The following is a 16,239-nucleotide window of genomic DNA, read 5'->3' as shown; positions in this document are numbered from 1 at the left end:
ACCAACGAGGCCCAACTTCACTTTAGAGACGGGGGAAGAATGATCGGGTCCCCCCACAAATGAGGGGCAGAGGCAGAACTGGATCCTTAGACCCAACTCATTGGTGGTACCATATTACATGCATGGACCAACCCCAAAGAGGAGACTGGAGCAGAGAATGCCGCCTGGTTCCTGGTGCCCCTCAAATTGTGTGCAGTAAGACAGACGCTGAACAGCACCTAGTCATAAGTGGGGCTCCATCCCAGGCTGAAACCCACACCACCTTTCATCCATAAAATGGGCATGATTCCTGGATCCCTCTATCCCTCTCCCTATCTGAATAGATAGCACGTGTTCAGAAACCTCCAAACACTTCTTGGAGCCTGTGTACCAAGTACTGGGCCCTCAGGCATGAAGTTTTGAGTGCCTCGGGACTTCCCTTGTGGTCCAGTGGTTAAGACTCTGTGCTTCCACTGCAGGGGGCACGGGTTCGATCCCTGGTGGGGCAGCTAAGATCCCGCATGTCGCGCAGCATGGCCAAAATTAATTAATTAATTAATTAAATACCATGCTAGCGAGGCCAGGCTTTATACTGTAGGAATGGTATAGGGGGTGGGAGGCTGTGGAAAGACCCTAAAGGACTAACATACATCAGATTTGCATCTTAGAAGGACTAGTCTAGAGCTACATATGAATTAGAGAGAGCAGGAAGCCCGCTACCAGGTCACTGTAATAGTTCAGGAGACAGAGGACAAGGGCCAAGCTGAGGCGTGGACAGGTGGCCATGGATTCCAGATGGTATTTTTATAATAAAAAATTCTCTTCTGTAGATGGATAATGATGGTGATTGTACAATAATGTGAATATACTAATGTCACTGAACTGGGCACTTAAAAAATGGTGACAATGGTAAATGTATATTTTACAATTTAAAAAAAATCTCTCCCCCTCCAAGTAACACTTTTCGTTTGTCAAAGGCACAAAAAGCATAAATGCAAGGACTCCCTCCCCTAGGTCTCAAATACTATAAAGAATGAAGATGAATAATATTTATTGAGGGCTTTTCTGTGTTCAGGTATTATACTAAGTACTATACCAAGTATTAACTCATTTAACCTTCTGAACAACTCTACAAGGTAGATGCTGTTATTACACCCATTTTACAGATGAGAACACTAAACACAGAGAACTTAAGTAACTACCCCACAGCTCATACGTGGCAAAGCCAGGATTTGAACCTAGGTAATCTGGCTTCAGAGCCTGCATGCTTACCCACTACGCTACATTGCCTCTGTCCAGTTAGATGCTAAATATCTAGATAAGAATCCAAAAAAATGTCTGCCGACCAGCTAGCCCCACTATTTGGTTATTTGGCTTTATAGAGAACAGAAATCCAGACAGCTGACAGAAGTTTTTTTTCCATTTTCATCCAAATGTTTGGCATCACATAATATGATATGTCCACGAGTCTGAGCCACTCAGGAATTAGAACTCGATTGCCCGTAGAAACACTTTCTTAATGCAAGGTTGTCATTTCATGAATTAACGTCCTACCCAAAAATGTTTGCCTAACTTCCTAGGGTCTTGCACTCTTTGAGGATCTGACAGCGTTTTTGCCCCACTACGGGTTCGAGTAGTAGCTAATAGACGTCCTGCCCATTTCTTTGTCCTCCATCCGGTATTAGCAGAAATCACATGGGATTTTTTTTTTTTTTGCATCACAAATAACAAAAACCATGCATATTTTAACTTCATCTCTAGGATTAAAGTAAATACATAATTTTGGCAAATTACTCAGAATTACGGGCTAGCAGCATCTGGTTGGGATATTCTCAAGTAAATTATTGGCACGGTCTCTGCCACATTTTTAATTTTAACCAAAATGTTTTCAGAAACATGTGTTTTCTGTCCCGTTTGCATGTAATCAGTTTTAGAGGGCCTCGGAGTTTTAAACTGGGGTTTCAGAAATTAGCTCCAATACCTGGGCACTGCCCGCAGGCCCCAAAGAGCCCTCCTCCCTCCCAGCACTGCTCTGTCCCTGCCACCAGCTCTTCAGAGCGAGAGAGGCCCGCAGGTACTGTGTGTGCGCGTCCCTCGCCCTTCATTCTGCTCCCAAATTACATACCTCACTTTTATGTCAAGTCCAATATAGCTTCCTTACCAGTTTTTTTTTTCCTCCTTATTCCACATCAAGAGTACCCAATTACTTTTATAAATACTTGTTTTAAAAATATCACAGTGGTTTCCTGCTGCTTCAAATTCTCAAGGGCTATGCAGGATTTTAGACTCTTATAAATCTTTCAAACAGTTCATATTTTATCAACAAAGTGTGCTTTTTTGTAAACCCTAAATATAACTCATCGAAGGCTTTTTTGTCCAATTATTTGACCTTTCCATAAAATGACAAAATTAAAGGAATTTGGGCCATTTCAAAAGTCATTTGCCATGCTGTCCTTGGGCTCATTAACCCTGCCTCGCCTACCAACAGGAGTGGTGTTTTTGGTTAAAAGAGAAAGCATGAGGGTTTCAAAACGTCCCAGCAGAGGTAAAGCAGGGTTATGTACTAGGTCTTTAAAAGAAAATTCCAGGAAGGCCTTGGCTTTTGTTAAAACTGAAAAGCTCCCTAGCTCAAGGCAGGCACTCCTTGAATGAATGACACATCACCAGGGACCCAGAAGGAGTCAGCCTGCATGGTAGAGACTGGGCTCCAGGTCCTGAGGATGCCCCAGTCTACTCAGCTACCCGAATGTATATGGGCACTTCTGTGGCTTTCCACTTGGAACTCCCTGGAGATACCCAAGGAATGGCCACTTAGGAGGCAAATCCAAGAATGATATTCAAGCACGAGCAAGATGCAGTTCTAAGCACTACAAAAATCAAGGTGTATCCACCAACCAAATGACTGTCTGGAAGCACAGGAGTTTCAAGTCTTAATCTCCTCTGCTACGTCTGAATTTCTATCTTATGATCTGGAAACCATTGCTGGGCAGGGAGAGAATGAACAAGGGAAAGAAATGCAGTCTGGGTATATTTTAGAGCCTCAGGCCTCAAACACATAAAGAATAAACCAACTCTTTGAAGAATGACCTTGGGTTAGATACCCTTGATTCTCCTCACCGAAAATCCAGGAAAGGGTAATCAGCTTAGAGTCACCACCATCCCCAACTTACCACCAAATCCCCCCACATTCATTCATCCAGCAAATACTTGGTGACCACCTACTATGTGTCCAGTTCTTCTGGGAGCTGAGGAAGAACCAAAGAAGCACAAAATGGACCTAGAGATGATCATACTAAGTGAAGTAAGCCAGACAGAGAAAGAGAAATATCATATGATATCGCTTATATGTGGAATCTAAAAAGAAAAAAAAATGATGCAAATGAACTTATATACAAAACAGAAATAGACCCACAGACAGAAAACAAACATGGTTACCAAAGGGGAAAGGGAACAGGGAGGGATAAACTAGGGGCTTGGAATTAACATATACACACTACTATATATATAAAATAGATAACTAACAAGGACCTACTGTAATAGCACAGGGAACTATACTCAATATTTTTAATAACCTATAAAGGAAAGGAATCTGAAAAAAAATAGATACATAGGTATGTAAAACTAATTCACTTTGCTGTACACCTAAAACTAACACAACATTGTAAATCAACTATACTTCAATTAAAAACAACAAGAAGCACAAAAGGAATACCTCTCCTCAAGAATGGAATTGTGGGGTGTTCCCTGGTGGCCCAGTGGTTGGGATTCTGGGCTTTCATTGCCATGGCCTGGGTTCAATCCCTGGTCGGGGAACTGAGATCCCGCAAGTCACACGAGGTGGCCAAAAAAAGAAAAAGAAAAAAAAAAAAAAGACTCTAATAGTGAGTGTACAAACGTAAAGCTATGTAACCCCACCAGGCACTATGTGAGCAAAGTCAAGGAGGCATCCAGACAGTCAAGGCACTCGGAATAGGTTGAAAGGCACAGCTTCTAGAGGTTGGCTACTCAGAGAAGGTTCCAGAAAGTGAGGTCTGGGCCAAGCCAGAGCGTGTATACCAGTTAGGGTTTGCAGAGAAACAAACCCAAACATACAGGAATACATACATACATATCTATAGGCATGTATATATATATACGTGTGTATATGTATATTTACACACACACACACACACACACACACACACAGAAGGATTTCTTGTAAGGAACCGGCTCACGTGATCACGGGGGCTGACAAGTCTGAATTTTTAGGACAGACCGTAGCCTGAAAACGCAGGAGGAGCTGATACCGCAGCGTGCAGGCAGAATTCCTTCTCGGGGACACCTCAGTTGACTGGATGGGGCCCATCCACATCATCTAGGGCAATCTTCTTTACTTAAGGTAAAAGGACTGTAGATGCTAACCACATTCACAAAATACCTTCGCGGCAACACTTAGCTTTGTGTTTGATTAACCAGCTGGGACTATGACCGAGACAAGCTGACACATAAAACTAACCTCCTAGGATGCCTCCAGAGAGGGAGCAAAAAGGGAACTGCTGCTTGGGATTCAGCTCGGGGACTCTGAAATCTGTGCTGAGAGGTTTGGGGCCCGTGTCCCAGCCCCTGGAGTCGTTAAGGGTTTCCCATGATACAGGCAGCACTGCAATCTGGAGGGAGCCTGAGGATAGACCAGGAAGAACAGACCACTGAGAAATCTGCACGAGTCCACCCAAGGGAAGGACCAGATCCCAGGCTGGTGAGAGGAGAGGAGCTGAGGGGACGGAAGAACAGCTGCAAGAGGCAGGCTGCCCAGAGGGATGGGAGACAATGCTGGGACACAATGCTGGGAGACTGAGCCGGAAAGGACTTCCCTGTCCCCGTGGTTAGCAGAGGGAATCAAAAGGAGCAGCCAGCTTGGAGGGCAGGCTGGGGAGCTTGGGTCTCGATGTCTCGAGGGTACGCGCACTGAGGCCAGCGGGGACACACAGCCACACGCAGAGCAGGAGTCAAGGTCACTATAGACAGAAACCAGCGGTGCTGATGTGTGGTAACTGATGACGTCTACAAGGGAGAGACCTAAAGGAGAACAACAGGTCGGAGAGTTGAGCCTTGGAGGGTGGCTCCAAAGAGCCCAGAAACCAAGGGGACGGAACCAGAATGTCAGGCCGTCAACAGATGCCAGCCAGGCCACAGAGGGAGTGGAGAGCCGCAGTGAGGACCAGGGTGGAAGGAAAGGCCTTCAAAATGGCAGAAGCAACACAGTGACCAAGCAGCTAGGAGTGACCCCGGGAAGCAACACGGGCTGCCCTCAGGGCTTCTCCCACATGCAAGGGAACCTGAGAGAAGAGTTTATGGCCAAGGGCACAGGCCATGTGGTCGAGGAGGGGTCTGAGGCAGAGAGGAGAATTTTTCCCTGGAGTCAGCCCTTCTGGAGCCCTGAGGGGGCAAGCAGAGGACCCCCAGGAGACGATGGGTGATCTGCACTAGACTTCAGTGGAAGCCTACTTAACACCTGGACACCTAGTAGGATGGAGGTGGGGCAGGGCTACTGAAAGCGGAGGAGCAGGAAGAGGGATGAAGACAGCAGTAAACTGGGAGAAAGGTGAGGCAGGTGATCATGGGGGGGAGGCCAGGAAGACTGGAGGGAGCAGAGCCTTGTTACTTGACAGAATTAAGGAGGGTGGGGGAACAGACGCAAATGGGATGATACACACACAGCGGGATACAGGATACCCAGGCTCAAGGATGGAAGGTTAGTGTGGCGGCAGTATCAGGACATGGGCACCAACCAACACTGCTTCAGACACCTGCCTAGCACAAAAGGGATGGTGGAAAAAGAGGTACACCTGTACCTTGAAAAAATAAAAGACTACTTTAAAAAAGGGGGTGGTGGAGGCAGGAGCCCCAGCAGATGTCAGTAGCTCACACTTCTGCCTGGTGCTTAATGCCCACCGGACACAACTCTAGGACCTCTATATACCAATGTACGTCAAGCCTCTTAATCATCACAGCCCTAAGAGATGCGGTACAATAATTATCACCATTTTACAGAGAAATAGAGGAATAGAGAGGTTAAGAACTTGCCCAAGGTCACACGGCTAGCAAGTGGCAGAACTGGCATTCAAACTAGACAGTCCACTTAGATGTGAGAGGTTAAACAACTTGTCTGAAATAAAGCAAAAAGATAAATTCAGAACTCAAACACAAGCATATACCTATGGTGGCTGGTTTACCCATGCAGAAGCACACCAGCCTGGGTCACCCTCTGAGTAACCTGATCTAGAGGCACAAGAAGAATACTCGCCAGGAGCTTGCAAGGGCCCCTCCAGTCCTCAGCCAGGCACACTGGTTCCCAACATCCTTGCAAAGACTTGTCCTAAACTACGATGATATTTGCACAGGAGCCGGAGGCCTGGGGTCCAGTAGGCAGGGGCTGCAGCTTCAGGCATCGGCAGCCAGAAAAGCTAGGAGGTCACATGCCAGGAAAGTCCCTCACCAGCCTCGTGGTCAGATTCTGGAGTTGCCGGGTACGCTGGAAGTAGCTCAGCCAAGGGGCCCTGAAGAGATGCTTCACACCAAGGTCCCTGCCAGCTCTAGGAGCCTCTGTGTCTACAGTGAGCCAGAGCACAGCAGATTTGGAATCTGGAGGTTTATGGATGATCTGCTCTGTCATCTGACCTCTTAACCTGCTGAAATCCAAACTGGTAATTAAGCCAAGTCTAAACATCCAAGACGGAGAGGATGAGGGAGAGAATCTTTACCCTAAGAACAACCCCATTGTTTTTACGTTTGTACCTTGCCTTGTACTGTAAAACCTTTCATCCTGCAGAAGGGTTACCCATTGCAAGATAAGAACCAAAATGTTGCTTTTGTGCTTGTCTACCCAGCCAGCAGCTCAAGGCTCAAGAGACAAGTATGCACTGTGCTGTCTTCTTGTTCTCAGCCAAAACCGCTTTCCTGGGGCAAAGTATTATGGTCAACCCTCTGCACCTCTCAGCCCCCTCCCCTCCAACTTCCAGGCCCTCATCCTGCTCTCTCTGCCTCCAAGCCAACTGCCCAGCCTTTGTTCTACAGGCCCAGTTCCCCTTCCCATGCCACTAGGCCTACCCTCCCCTCCCCCTCCCCCTCTTCTCCCTCTTCCCCCTCTTCTGCCTCCTCCCCGTCTTCCCCCTCCTCTCCCTCTTCCCCCTCCTCCCCCTCTTCCTCCTCCTCCCCATCTGCCCCCTCCTCCCCCTCTTCCCCTTCCTCCCCCTCTTCTCCCTCCTCCCCCTCTTCCTCTTCCTCCCCCTCCCTCTCTTCCTCCCCCTTCCCCCCTCTTCCTCCTCATCCACCTCCTTCACCTCCTCCACCATAGCTTTTCTCAGGACTAGCAGCTGACAGGGAAAGGAGAAGAGTGAGCTCTATTCTGGCAGGAGGAGCCTGGAACAGGGCAGGAGGGAAGCAGCAGGGAGTCCCCAAAGATGAGAGAAAGGCACCAGAGCCTTCCTTGGGCCTTCTTGCTGGTAACCCAAGCTGCCTCTTCAGTGACGCCCACAGCAAGTGGCAGCCCCTGGCTGCCATGCCCACACATCACAGAATGGCAAGTTGCCCAAGATCCAGAAGTGTGTCCAGGGCCAGCGTGATGTGTGTGTTACTGGACCTCTCAAGATGATTCACAGGGCAATGGACGCGGGCTTTCTACTTAAGAGACGTGTATCTATTTTTCCAATCACCTTCTGTTTACAGGAAGGTAAATACTCGTTTTCACGCACAGTCATGGAAGAAAGTTTCCTGTCAAAATAAATTTTCTAAGTGAAAAATGTGCGCCGCTTTAAAGAAAAGCAGAAAGTGAGTAGTAATTGCATGGGTAGAATGCAAATATGGCAAAAGCCGCAAAGGCGAGAAGTAAATGACTGATGATTGGTGATCCTGACATTTGCTGCATAGACATGGACCCATCCCATAGACCCGCTTTGGTCCTCAGTGAATTGAGAATAGGTCAGACTCACAAACCATTTTCTTTCCTTTTTTTTTCTTTTAATATTTATTTATTCATTATCTATTTTTGGCTGTGTCGAGTCTTCATTGCAGCACGTGGGCTCAGCAGTTGTGGTGCGTGGACTCAGTAGTTGTGGCGCGTGGGCTCAGTAGTTGTGGTGCAAGGGCTCAGTAGTTGTGGCGTGTGGGCTTAGTTGCCCCACGGCATGTGGGATCTTAGTTCCCCGACCAGGGATGGAACCCACATCCCCTGCATTGGAAGGCGGATTCTTAACCACTGAACCACCAGGGAAGTCCCCTCACAAACCATTTTCAATTCAGTGGACAAATATTTGCCAAGAGCCTTTGCCGTGTCCAGGACCGTACGAGTCACACAGAAAAGGGAACCTCCCACAGCCACCCCTGACTTCTGGTAGCTTTCAGTTAACTCGTTGGAAAGAACAGGTCTACACTCGAGGAGGCTGCTAGAGAATGGAACAGAAGTGTGTAAGAGAGGGAGGCAGACTTGAGCAGTGGGGGGGGGAACAAGAAAAGGGAGCCCAGGATTCACTGGGGTGACTCCAAGGTGAGGCTCAGGATGGGTCATGGAGATCTCAATCAGTTCTGAGGAGCCTGGAATGTTCCCTCCGCTCCAACCTCATCACCTGGATCACAAGAGTCACTCCAGACCCTGGTGACCTTGTGGCAGTGAAAGTCTTCACCAGAGGACCTCACTTCTAAAGGTGTGAGGAAAGGGCGGACACCAGCAAGTCACATCCTGGGCGGCTCTATAATCCTGACAGCCACCTCCGGAGTCCACACAGCAAGGCTCTTCTGTGGTGGCATCGAGGACCTCGGCACCCCCTAGCCAGGCTCCGCCTACTCTCTGCTTTCCTGTGTGGTTCCCTTGACTCTCAAACTCCTGATGCTGTCTTCTCTGTGGTGCCTGGGGAGGACCATCTCCCTTCCCAGTCTGAAGCTGACCTAGGAACCCAGAGAGCTGGGTGTAGCTGAGTGGGGACAGAGGCAGACTCACAACTGCTGCGTTTCCCTCCGCCTCTTGAGAGTTGACACCTTTGGGTACCTCTTGGTGCCCTGATTACGGTGAGGCTCCATCTTAGGGAACTGCTCCCCCAGCCATATCCACAGAGCCCCAGGGTGGGTACCCGTCCATGAGATCACATCCCACGGCCCTACCCCCTTGACCACGAAGCACCAGAGCAGAGATCTGAGCCAATCAGATTCTCCCCCTGGAATTAGGAACTTTTTGGAATTTGGAATTACAACAGAGAGATTCCAGCTCACTCTGGCTGATCTCTGGATGGCAGAGACGCAAAACTCTACAGTTAGGTGAGGCCATCTTTGGCCACGTGGCCCAGAAATGCAGAGAAAGTGGATCCGCAGAGAGAAGCAGAGATGTAAGGCAAAAAGAGATAAGCCCTAACAAGCCATGCTCTCCCTCAGCCTTTGGCCAAGTGTTTTTGCTGCCACAATGCCCTCCTCTCCCTCCCTCTCTAAGATAACTGCACAGGATTCAAGGGTTCCATAATGCTTAACAGTGAAATTCATGATATGGACGGAATGTTTGTATCTCCCAAAATTCGTATGTGGAAACCCTAACCCCTGGTGGAAAGGTTATTTGGAGGTGAGACCTTTGGGAGATAATTAGGATAGATGAGGTCATGAGGGTGAAGCATCCCATGATGGGATTAACGCCCTTAAAAGAAAAGACCACAGAGCTTACCCGCTTTCTCTCTCTCTCCCCACCATGTGAAAACACAGCAAGAAGATGGCCATCTACAAGCCAGGAAGAGAGCCCTCAGCAGAACCCAGCCAGGCTGGCACCCTGATCTCAGACTTCCCAGCCTCCAGATCTGGAAGAGAATGTTGTTTAAGCCGCCCAGTCTATGGTATTTTGTTTACAGCAGGCCTTTGCCCTGGCCGTTGGCCTTAAATTTCTCATCTACTGCCACTTTCCCCATCACTCACTAGACCCCGGCCACACTAACCACCTTTCAGTTCTTCGAACAAGTCAACCTTAGTTCCAACCTCAGGGCCTTGGTTCTTACTCTGCTTCTGGCTGGGAGTAGCCTCCCTCTGTCTTCATACGGTGGGCTTTTTCAAGTCATTCAGATTTTTATAGAAATAATCCTTATTCAGAGGAGCCTTCTCAGACCACGCTCATTGACACAGACCCTTAGACACTCTATTTTCTCATTACTTTATGTGCAGCATGAGACCAGCTACCTTGCTCATCTTATTCACCACTATATCCCACAAAGCCCAGCCCAGCACCCAGCACAGCAAAGGTGTCCATCGGATATTTGTTGAATAAATGACTGAGACACAAAGAGTCTGGCCTCCACGAGTCCAGACGGAGAGCCAGACTGTGGGTGGAAAAAGGGAAAGGGTGACACTGGCAGAGGGCACCACCATTAGCTTGGTCTGCGTTCAAAAGTTTCCCAGTCAGCAAACCAGCTCACGCAAGCCCTCCTAAGGAAACACAGCGCAGAACTCGGGAAATGTAGCCCAGGGCTGGTCAAAAGACAGTCATACTCTAAAATATGCACGACCAGATTTTGTGTACCACGTGTTTTATCTTTGACCGTACTTATGGAAAGATTATTCAAGAACATCGTGAACACACAAAAATAAATCTTTAAAAATATCATTTGGATGACACACACATACGAATGAAAGATTTTTCTCTTTTTACTATAGCATTCCATTAAGGCATTTTGAAAAAGCAAATGTGCTAAGTAACGGCACACGATAACCTGCAAATAGAAATGGACCCAGTTGCTACCCACACAGCTGACCCCAGATGAAACCCACCCCAATCTCACCATCAACCAAGGGAGAAGGAGGGGGCAGCTCGCCAACTCTGTTTCCTGTCCTCTGAGGACCTGATAGTGTCCAAAGCAACAGAAGGTCACGGTTCTTACTCACACTGGGATGTGGGTCAGAGAGTGGCCACAGCCACCACTGCCTGCTTTGATCACTGGGGAAAACAATGGCTATTCAGTGAGTGCCAGGTGCCAAAAGCAAGGCATTTGACACGCTATCTCACGTAATCCTACAAAAACCCTATGAAGCACACATTATTATCCTTGAACTTATGTTGAGAAGACTGAGGCTGCTCAACATAAATTCTAGCCTCAACAGAGAGGCTAAGTAACCTGGCTGAGATCACACAGCTAATCGGCATCAAGGCTGAGATTTGAAGGCCACAGTGCCTAGATCCCTACCCACCCAAGAGCTGTCTCTCCCCTCCACACTCCGTAGATTAGCTCTCCTTACCCTTCTTCATCTCCACCATCAGTAACTGACGTCAAGGGCCCAACACCTTCCTCTTTTCTGTCCCTCCTAAACACCCAGCACCGGCCAGCCTGCAGTGAACTTCACGAGGTTAATGATGATGGACCCAGGCTTCTTGCAGAGCATCCCCTTCTGGTCCGCCTCTCCCTCTCTCTCCTTCTGCCTTATCCCCCGAGGGCTCTTTTCTCATCAGTTATCAGCCCTCTTGCTTTAGTTTTGTATGCCTAATTTATCTTGTTACCCACTTCTTTTTGTTTGTTACCTAGCCAAAAAACAAGAAGAGTGGGCTTCCCTGGTGGCGCAGTGGTTAAGAATCCGCCTGCCAATGCAGGGGATACGGGTTCGAGCCCTGCTCTGGGAAGATCCCACATGCCATGGAGCAACTAAGCCATGTGCCACAACTACTGAAGCCTGTGCACCTAGAGCCCACAACAAGAGAAGCCGCCACAATGAGAAGCCCGCGCACCACAACGAAGAGTAGCCCCCATTCACTGCAACTAGAGAAAGCCCGCGCACAGCAACGAAGACCCAACGCAGCCAAAAATAAATAAATAAATTTTAAAAATAAAAATAAAAAACTTAAAAAAAAAAAACAAGAAGAGTCTAAAAAACATTCTTTGGCTTCCTTTTAGATTGTAATCTTACCTTAGTTCCTGTGCATTTCTTTCTTCTGAGAACTTTCTTTTACTCTTCTCTCTTTTACTTCTTCCTACTTCTTCTGCCTCTCAAGGTTTTAAGGTCTTAAGGAGAAAAAAAAAAAAATATATATATATATAATTGTGTGTGTGTGTGTATATATATATATTTGTGTGTGTGTGTATATATATATATATATATATATATATATATATATACACACATACATGGGCACTGGATTCCTCTGGCCATCAGGCTAAGTTCACTTTGTTCATCATCAAAATGAAAGTGTTTTGCAACATGATCTATAATACTTATTATTCACTGGTGGGGATGGCGAAGTGGGTTCTGACTTCAGAACAATAATAAAATACAAAGATCTGGCAATCTGAATACCCAAGTTCAAATCTGGACTTGACCCTTCCAGCTGTATGTGCCTTGGACAAGAATCTCTGAGCTTGAGGTTTTCATCTGTAAAATGGGAATAATAATTCTACTCCCTCCCAAGGCTGTAGAGAGGTTTAAAAAAGCCGTGTATATGAAAGCACTTTCAACCTAGAAATAATTTCAGCAAAAAGCAGGGCCTTGGCCGAACTATGAAATGCCACAAGAAAGGGGAGGTGGCTGTTGAATTGTGCATTGGATATCGCACCTGGGTGGCCCACTAACTCTTTACATCCACGACCTTTCCCCCAAACGGGGTTTCCTCTCTGGAAGTCCCAGTTCTGCTAATGGAACCAGGAGGCATTTCATCATTCAATAACCACACACACACTTAATCTGCTGTGAGTCAGGGACTGCAGTGGGTGCTAGGGATTTGACATTGAACTTGCCGAACAATGTCCTCTCCGTCAGGGCTCTTATAATGCATTTTGGATGGGAAAAACAGTAAGACAACAAACAATGAAAATAAATAAACAAGATAATAACTGATCAAGGCCCCTGATTTGCAGGGACAGCCTGCATGAAGGCCCTAAGGCAGGAAAGAGGTTGGCTTATTTGTAGTATAGAAAAAAGATGCTGGAAGGGAATGAGTGAGGGGGTGGTTCGCCTGAGGTCTGCAAAATCACCAGGGCCAGATCTTACAGGGCCTTCCGGTCTGTGGTCAGGAGTGTGGATTGGATTCTAAAGAGGCCTCTGGAGTCAAGCGATGGAGTGATAGGATTGGGTTGAGGGTTTATTTTTGTTGGTTGCTTGGTTTGGTTGTTTTTTTGTTTTTTTTTATCCGTCTGGCCACAGTGCAGAGAATTAGGATTGGAGAGAGTGTTGGTGAGCGAAAGTGGAAGCAAGAGAGCAGATAGCTCCACGGTAGGACAAGACAGAGATGACTGAGGCTTGGATGGTGGAAGTGGAGAGAAGCGAACAGAATCGACAGGTATTTTGGAGTCAGAAACAACACAAAGTGGTGATGAGTTACATACAGAGGTGTGAAGGGAAGGAGAAAATGGCTCATTTTCATATCAAAGAGGACTCCTGGGGTTTTTTTGTTTTTTTGGGTTTTTTGCTAGAGCAACCAGAAAAGCAGTGATAGCAATGATTGAGATGGGGGTGGGAGATGGAAGAGAAGTGGAAGAGCACGGGGCAGGTGATGGGGGAACTGGTAAAAGAGAGGTAAAAGAGAGGCTTAGGGACTTCCCTGGCGGTCCAGTGGTTAAGAGTCTGTCCTTGCAATGCAGGGGGCATGGATTCGATCCCTGGTTCGGTATCCCTGGTTGGAGAACATGTAAGATCTCATATGCCACGCGGTGCGGCCAAAAAAAAAAAAAAGAGAGAGAAAGGCTTAAACTTCCATCATTTTCCCCACCTACCCCTCAAGTGCAAAAGCTGGTTATCTTGCCAGTTTGTCCCCCACAAGCTTGTAAAAATCGCCTCTACCTTCGCATCTCCAATTTGCCACGTGACTTCTCAATGTGTTTCCCCCCTGGAGGTCTCCTCCTCCAAACCATCTCTGCACCCTCACTAGCCCCACAACCTCAGGACTTTCTGGAATGGGGAGTAACGCACTTGTCTTTATTGTTTAAGACTTCTGCATTGGGTTTTCTGTTACTTGCAGATGAAGACAGACACACCAGGCCCTCGGGATCAACCCAGTCAACGTTCAGCCAAGAGTCCTCTCCTCCAAAACACCATCCTTCCCTGCCACACCAGACCACCCAGGTCTCCATCCTGCCTGCTCTCACTCACTCCTCTGGGCCTCTGTGCATGTTGGTCCAGCTGCCTGGGATGCTTTTTCTCCCTGTTTCCACCTTCTAAATGCCTCCTAACCATTCTCTTAACCATTCTTCAGTTCCTGTTTTTTAAGCGAACGTAAAAACTAAAAATTTTTCATCTTTGACACCTTTTATGAGGCGTCAACCATTGAGGGGTCAGTGGTTGAGGGCAACCATTCTCTTAGTTCCCATAGTACCCTGCCCTCATCTCCATCATAATGCCAACCACACAGTGCTGTAAAAATTATTATTTCCTCCTCTCTAAATTTGTACTGCTGTAAGGGCAGTGCCTGGATTTCTCTCTTCCTTGCTGTCCAGTATGCAACACGGGTCTAACACACAGACACACACAAGAGTTGACTGAATGACTAAATGTCAGAGTGGGTTAGTGCTATAGACCGAACATTTGTGTCCTCCCCAAATTCATATGTTGAAAGCCTAAGCCCCAGTGTGATGGTATTTGGAGGTGGGGTCTTTGGGAAGTAAGTAGGGTTAGATAGGTTATGAGGGTCAGACCCTCATGATGGGATTAATATCTTTATAAAAAGAGGAGGAGATATGAGATGGATCTCTCTCTTTCTCTCTCTCAATATCTCTCTCTCCCCCCTCTCCCTCTCTTTATGCATAATTCAGGGAAGCAGGCCTCCACTAAGAACCAAATCACACTGGCATCCTGATCTCAGGCTTCCAGCCTCCAGAACTAAGAAAAAGAAATATTTGTGGGAATTCCCTGGTGGTCCAATGGTTAGGACTCTGCACTTTCACTGCCGAGGACAAGGGTTCAATCCCTGGTCAGGGAACTAAGACGTCACAAGCCGCGCAGTGCAGCCAAGAAAAACAGAAAGAAAGAAATGTTTGTTATTTAAGCTACCCAGTCGATGCTACTCTGTGATAGCAGCCCCAGCAGACTAAGACAAGTAGGTTCTAAAGTCTTCAAACAAAGTAAAAATCTTGAATGGTCAAAATTAATCTTAAAAGTCCTGCCAACCACACATAAAACACAGTATCCATGTTTTTATTTTACATAATTCTTATCCCCACTGAATTTTGAGAAGTACTGAGTTCCACTAAAGGGGAGAATAAACAGAGAGGTTATATGACAATGTCTCTCATTCAAAGCACCCCACTGTAAAACAGTCATCAATCCTTAACAGGGAGTTTTAAGGAAGATGGGGTGGGGGAACGGCTTCTTCACTGGCTCCTTCTACACTGGCTCCTGCTTGCCTGAAGGAGTTTACTTGATTTTTGTTCTAATGTTCTCGTCTGTAACCTCAGCTCCCAGTACAGCAGGAAAAAACTGTCATCATCATTTGGTCCAATGAAGCCTTTTTATTTTTCTGAGTAATTTACAGAAATAATAATAAAGGGACAGCTTTTAAATTTTTATTACAAAATTGAATAATTTAAACATAGCAGGGACTTCCCTGGTGGTGGTCTACTGGTTAAGACTCCACACTTCCAATGCACGGGGCCCAGGTTCGATCCCTGATCGGGGACGTAGATCCCGCACGCCACAACAAAGATCCCGCACACAGCAAAGACGACCCTGCATGCCACAACTAAGACCAGGCGCAGCCAAAATAAATAAATATTTCAGAAATAAATATAGCAAATTTTCATTCCCTATCTTCCTGACTTTGAAGGTATATAAACTCAAAATGAGCAACATTCTCTACATGCAAGTAACTATTCACCAGCTGAACCAGGGGCAGATCCATCTCACAAATACTAACTTCAGATTTCAAGTGAATCTCTAATAAGTTCTAATTTATTATTATTTCTGGTTCTTCTTGCACTTGCATCATAAAACTAGTACTTTTCAAACCTTTGATGGGTTGTAATTTTCCTAAAGAGAAGACGGTCATCTTCTTTTCTCCATAATTGCAAAGCATTTTCTTTCTTACATTTATAAACACTAGTAAGAATATTCTTTGGATCACCTTTGTAAACACACCCGACTTCATCATTTGTCCCTTTCAAACTGTATCAAGGAAATTTTGCTAAACAAACACCACAAAAGGTACAAGAAGATTGGCCTCCCCTTCTTTGAGCAAAACAGGACAGTCCAGGTTCTTGTTGAAAAATATTGGGTGATGAAACCATTCTTGTTGAATGACTAACTGGATGAGAATACCATATTTTTTGTCCTCAAAAATATATT

General features: G+C 46.5%; 1 long non-coding RNA gene across 1 annotated transcript in view; it reads right to left on the bottom strand.

Annotated features, from left to right (window-relative positions):
* The window catches only part of LOC114891634, a 55,141-nt gene that overhangs the window by 34,051 nt on the left and 4,851 nt on the right, over positions 1 to 16,239 (bottom strand). The window contains exon 3 of the long non-coding RNA XR_003792548.1: positions 11,878 to 11,972. This is a non-coding gene — a long non-coding RNA (uncharacterized LOC114891634). The remainder of the gene's footprint in view (positions 1 to 11,877; positions 11,973 to 16,239) is intronic.

This window comes from Monodon monoceros, unplaced genomic scaffold, assembly GCF_005190385.1.
Source record: "Monodon monoceros isolate NGI ecotype Baffin Bay Population unplaced genomic scaffold, NGI_Narwhal_1 Super_Scaffold_12, whole genome shotgun sequence".
Taxonomy (NCBI): Eukaryota; Metazoa; Chordata; class Mammalia; order Artiodactyla; family Monodontidae; genus Monodon; species Monodon monoceros.
Note: the sequence above shows the minus strand (reverse complement) of the source record. Positions and strands in the feature narration are given on the sequence as shown.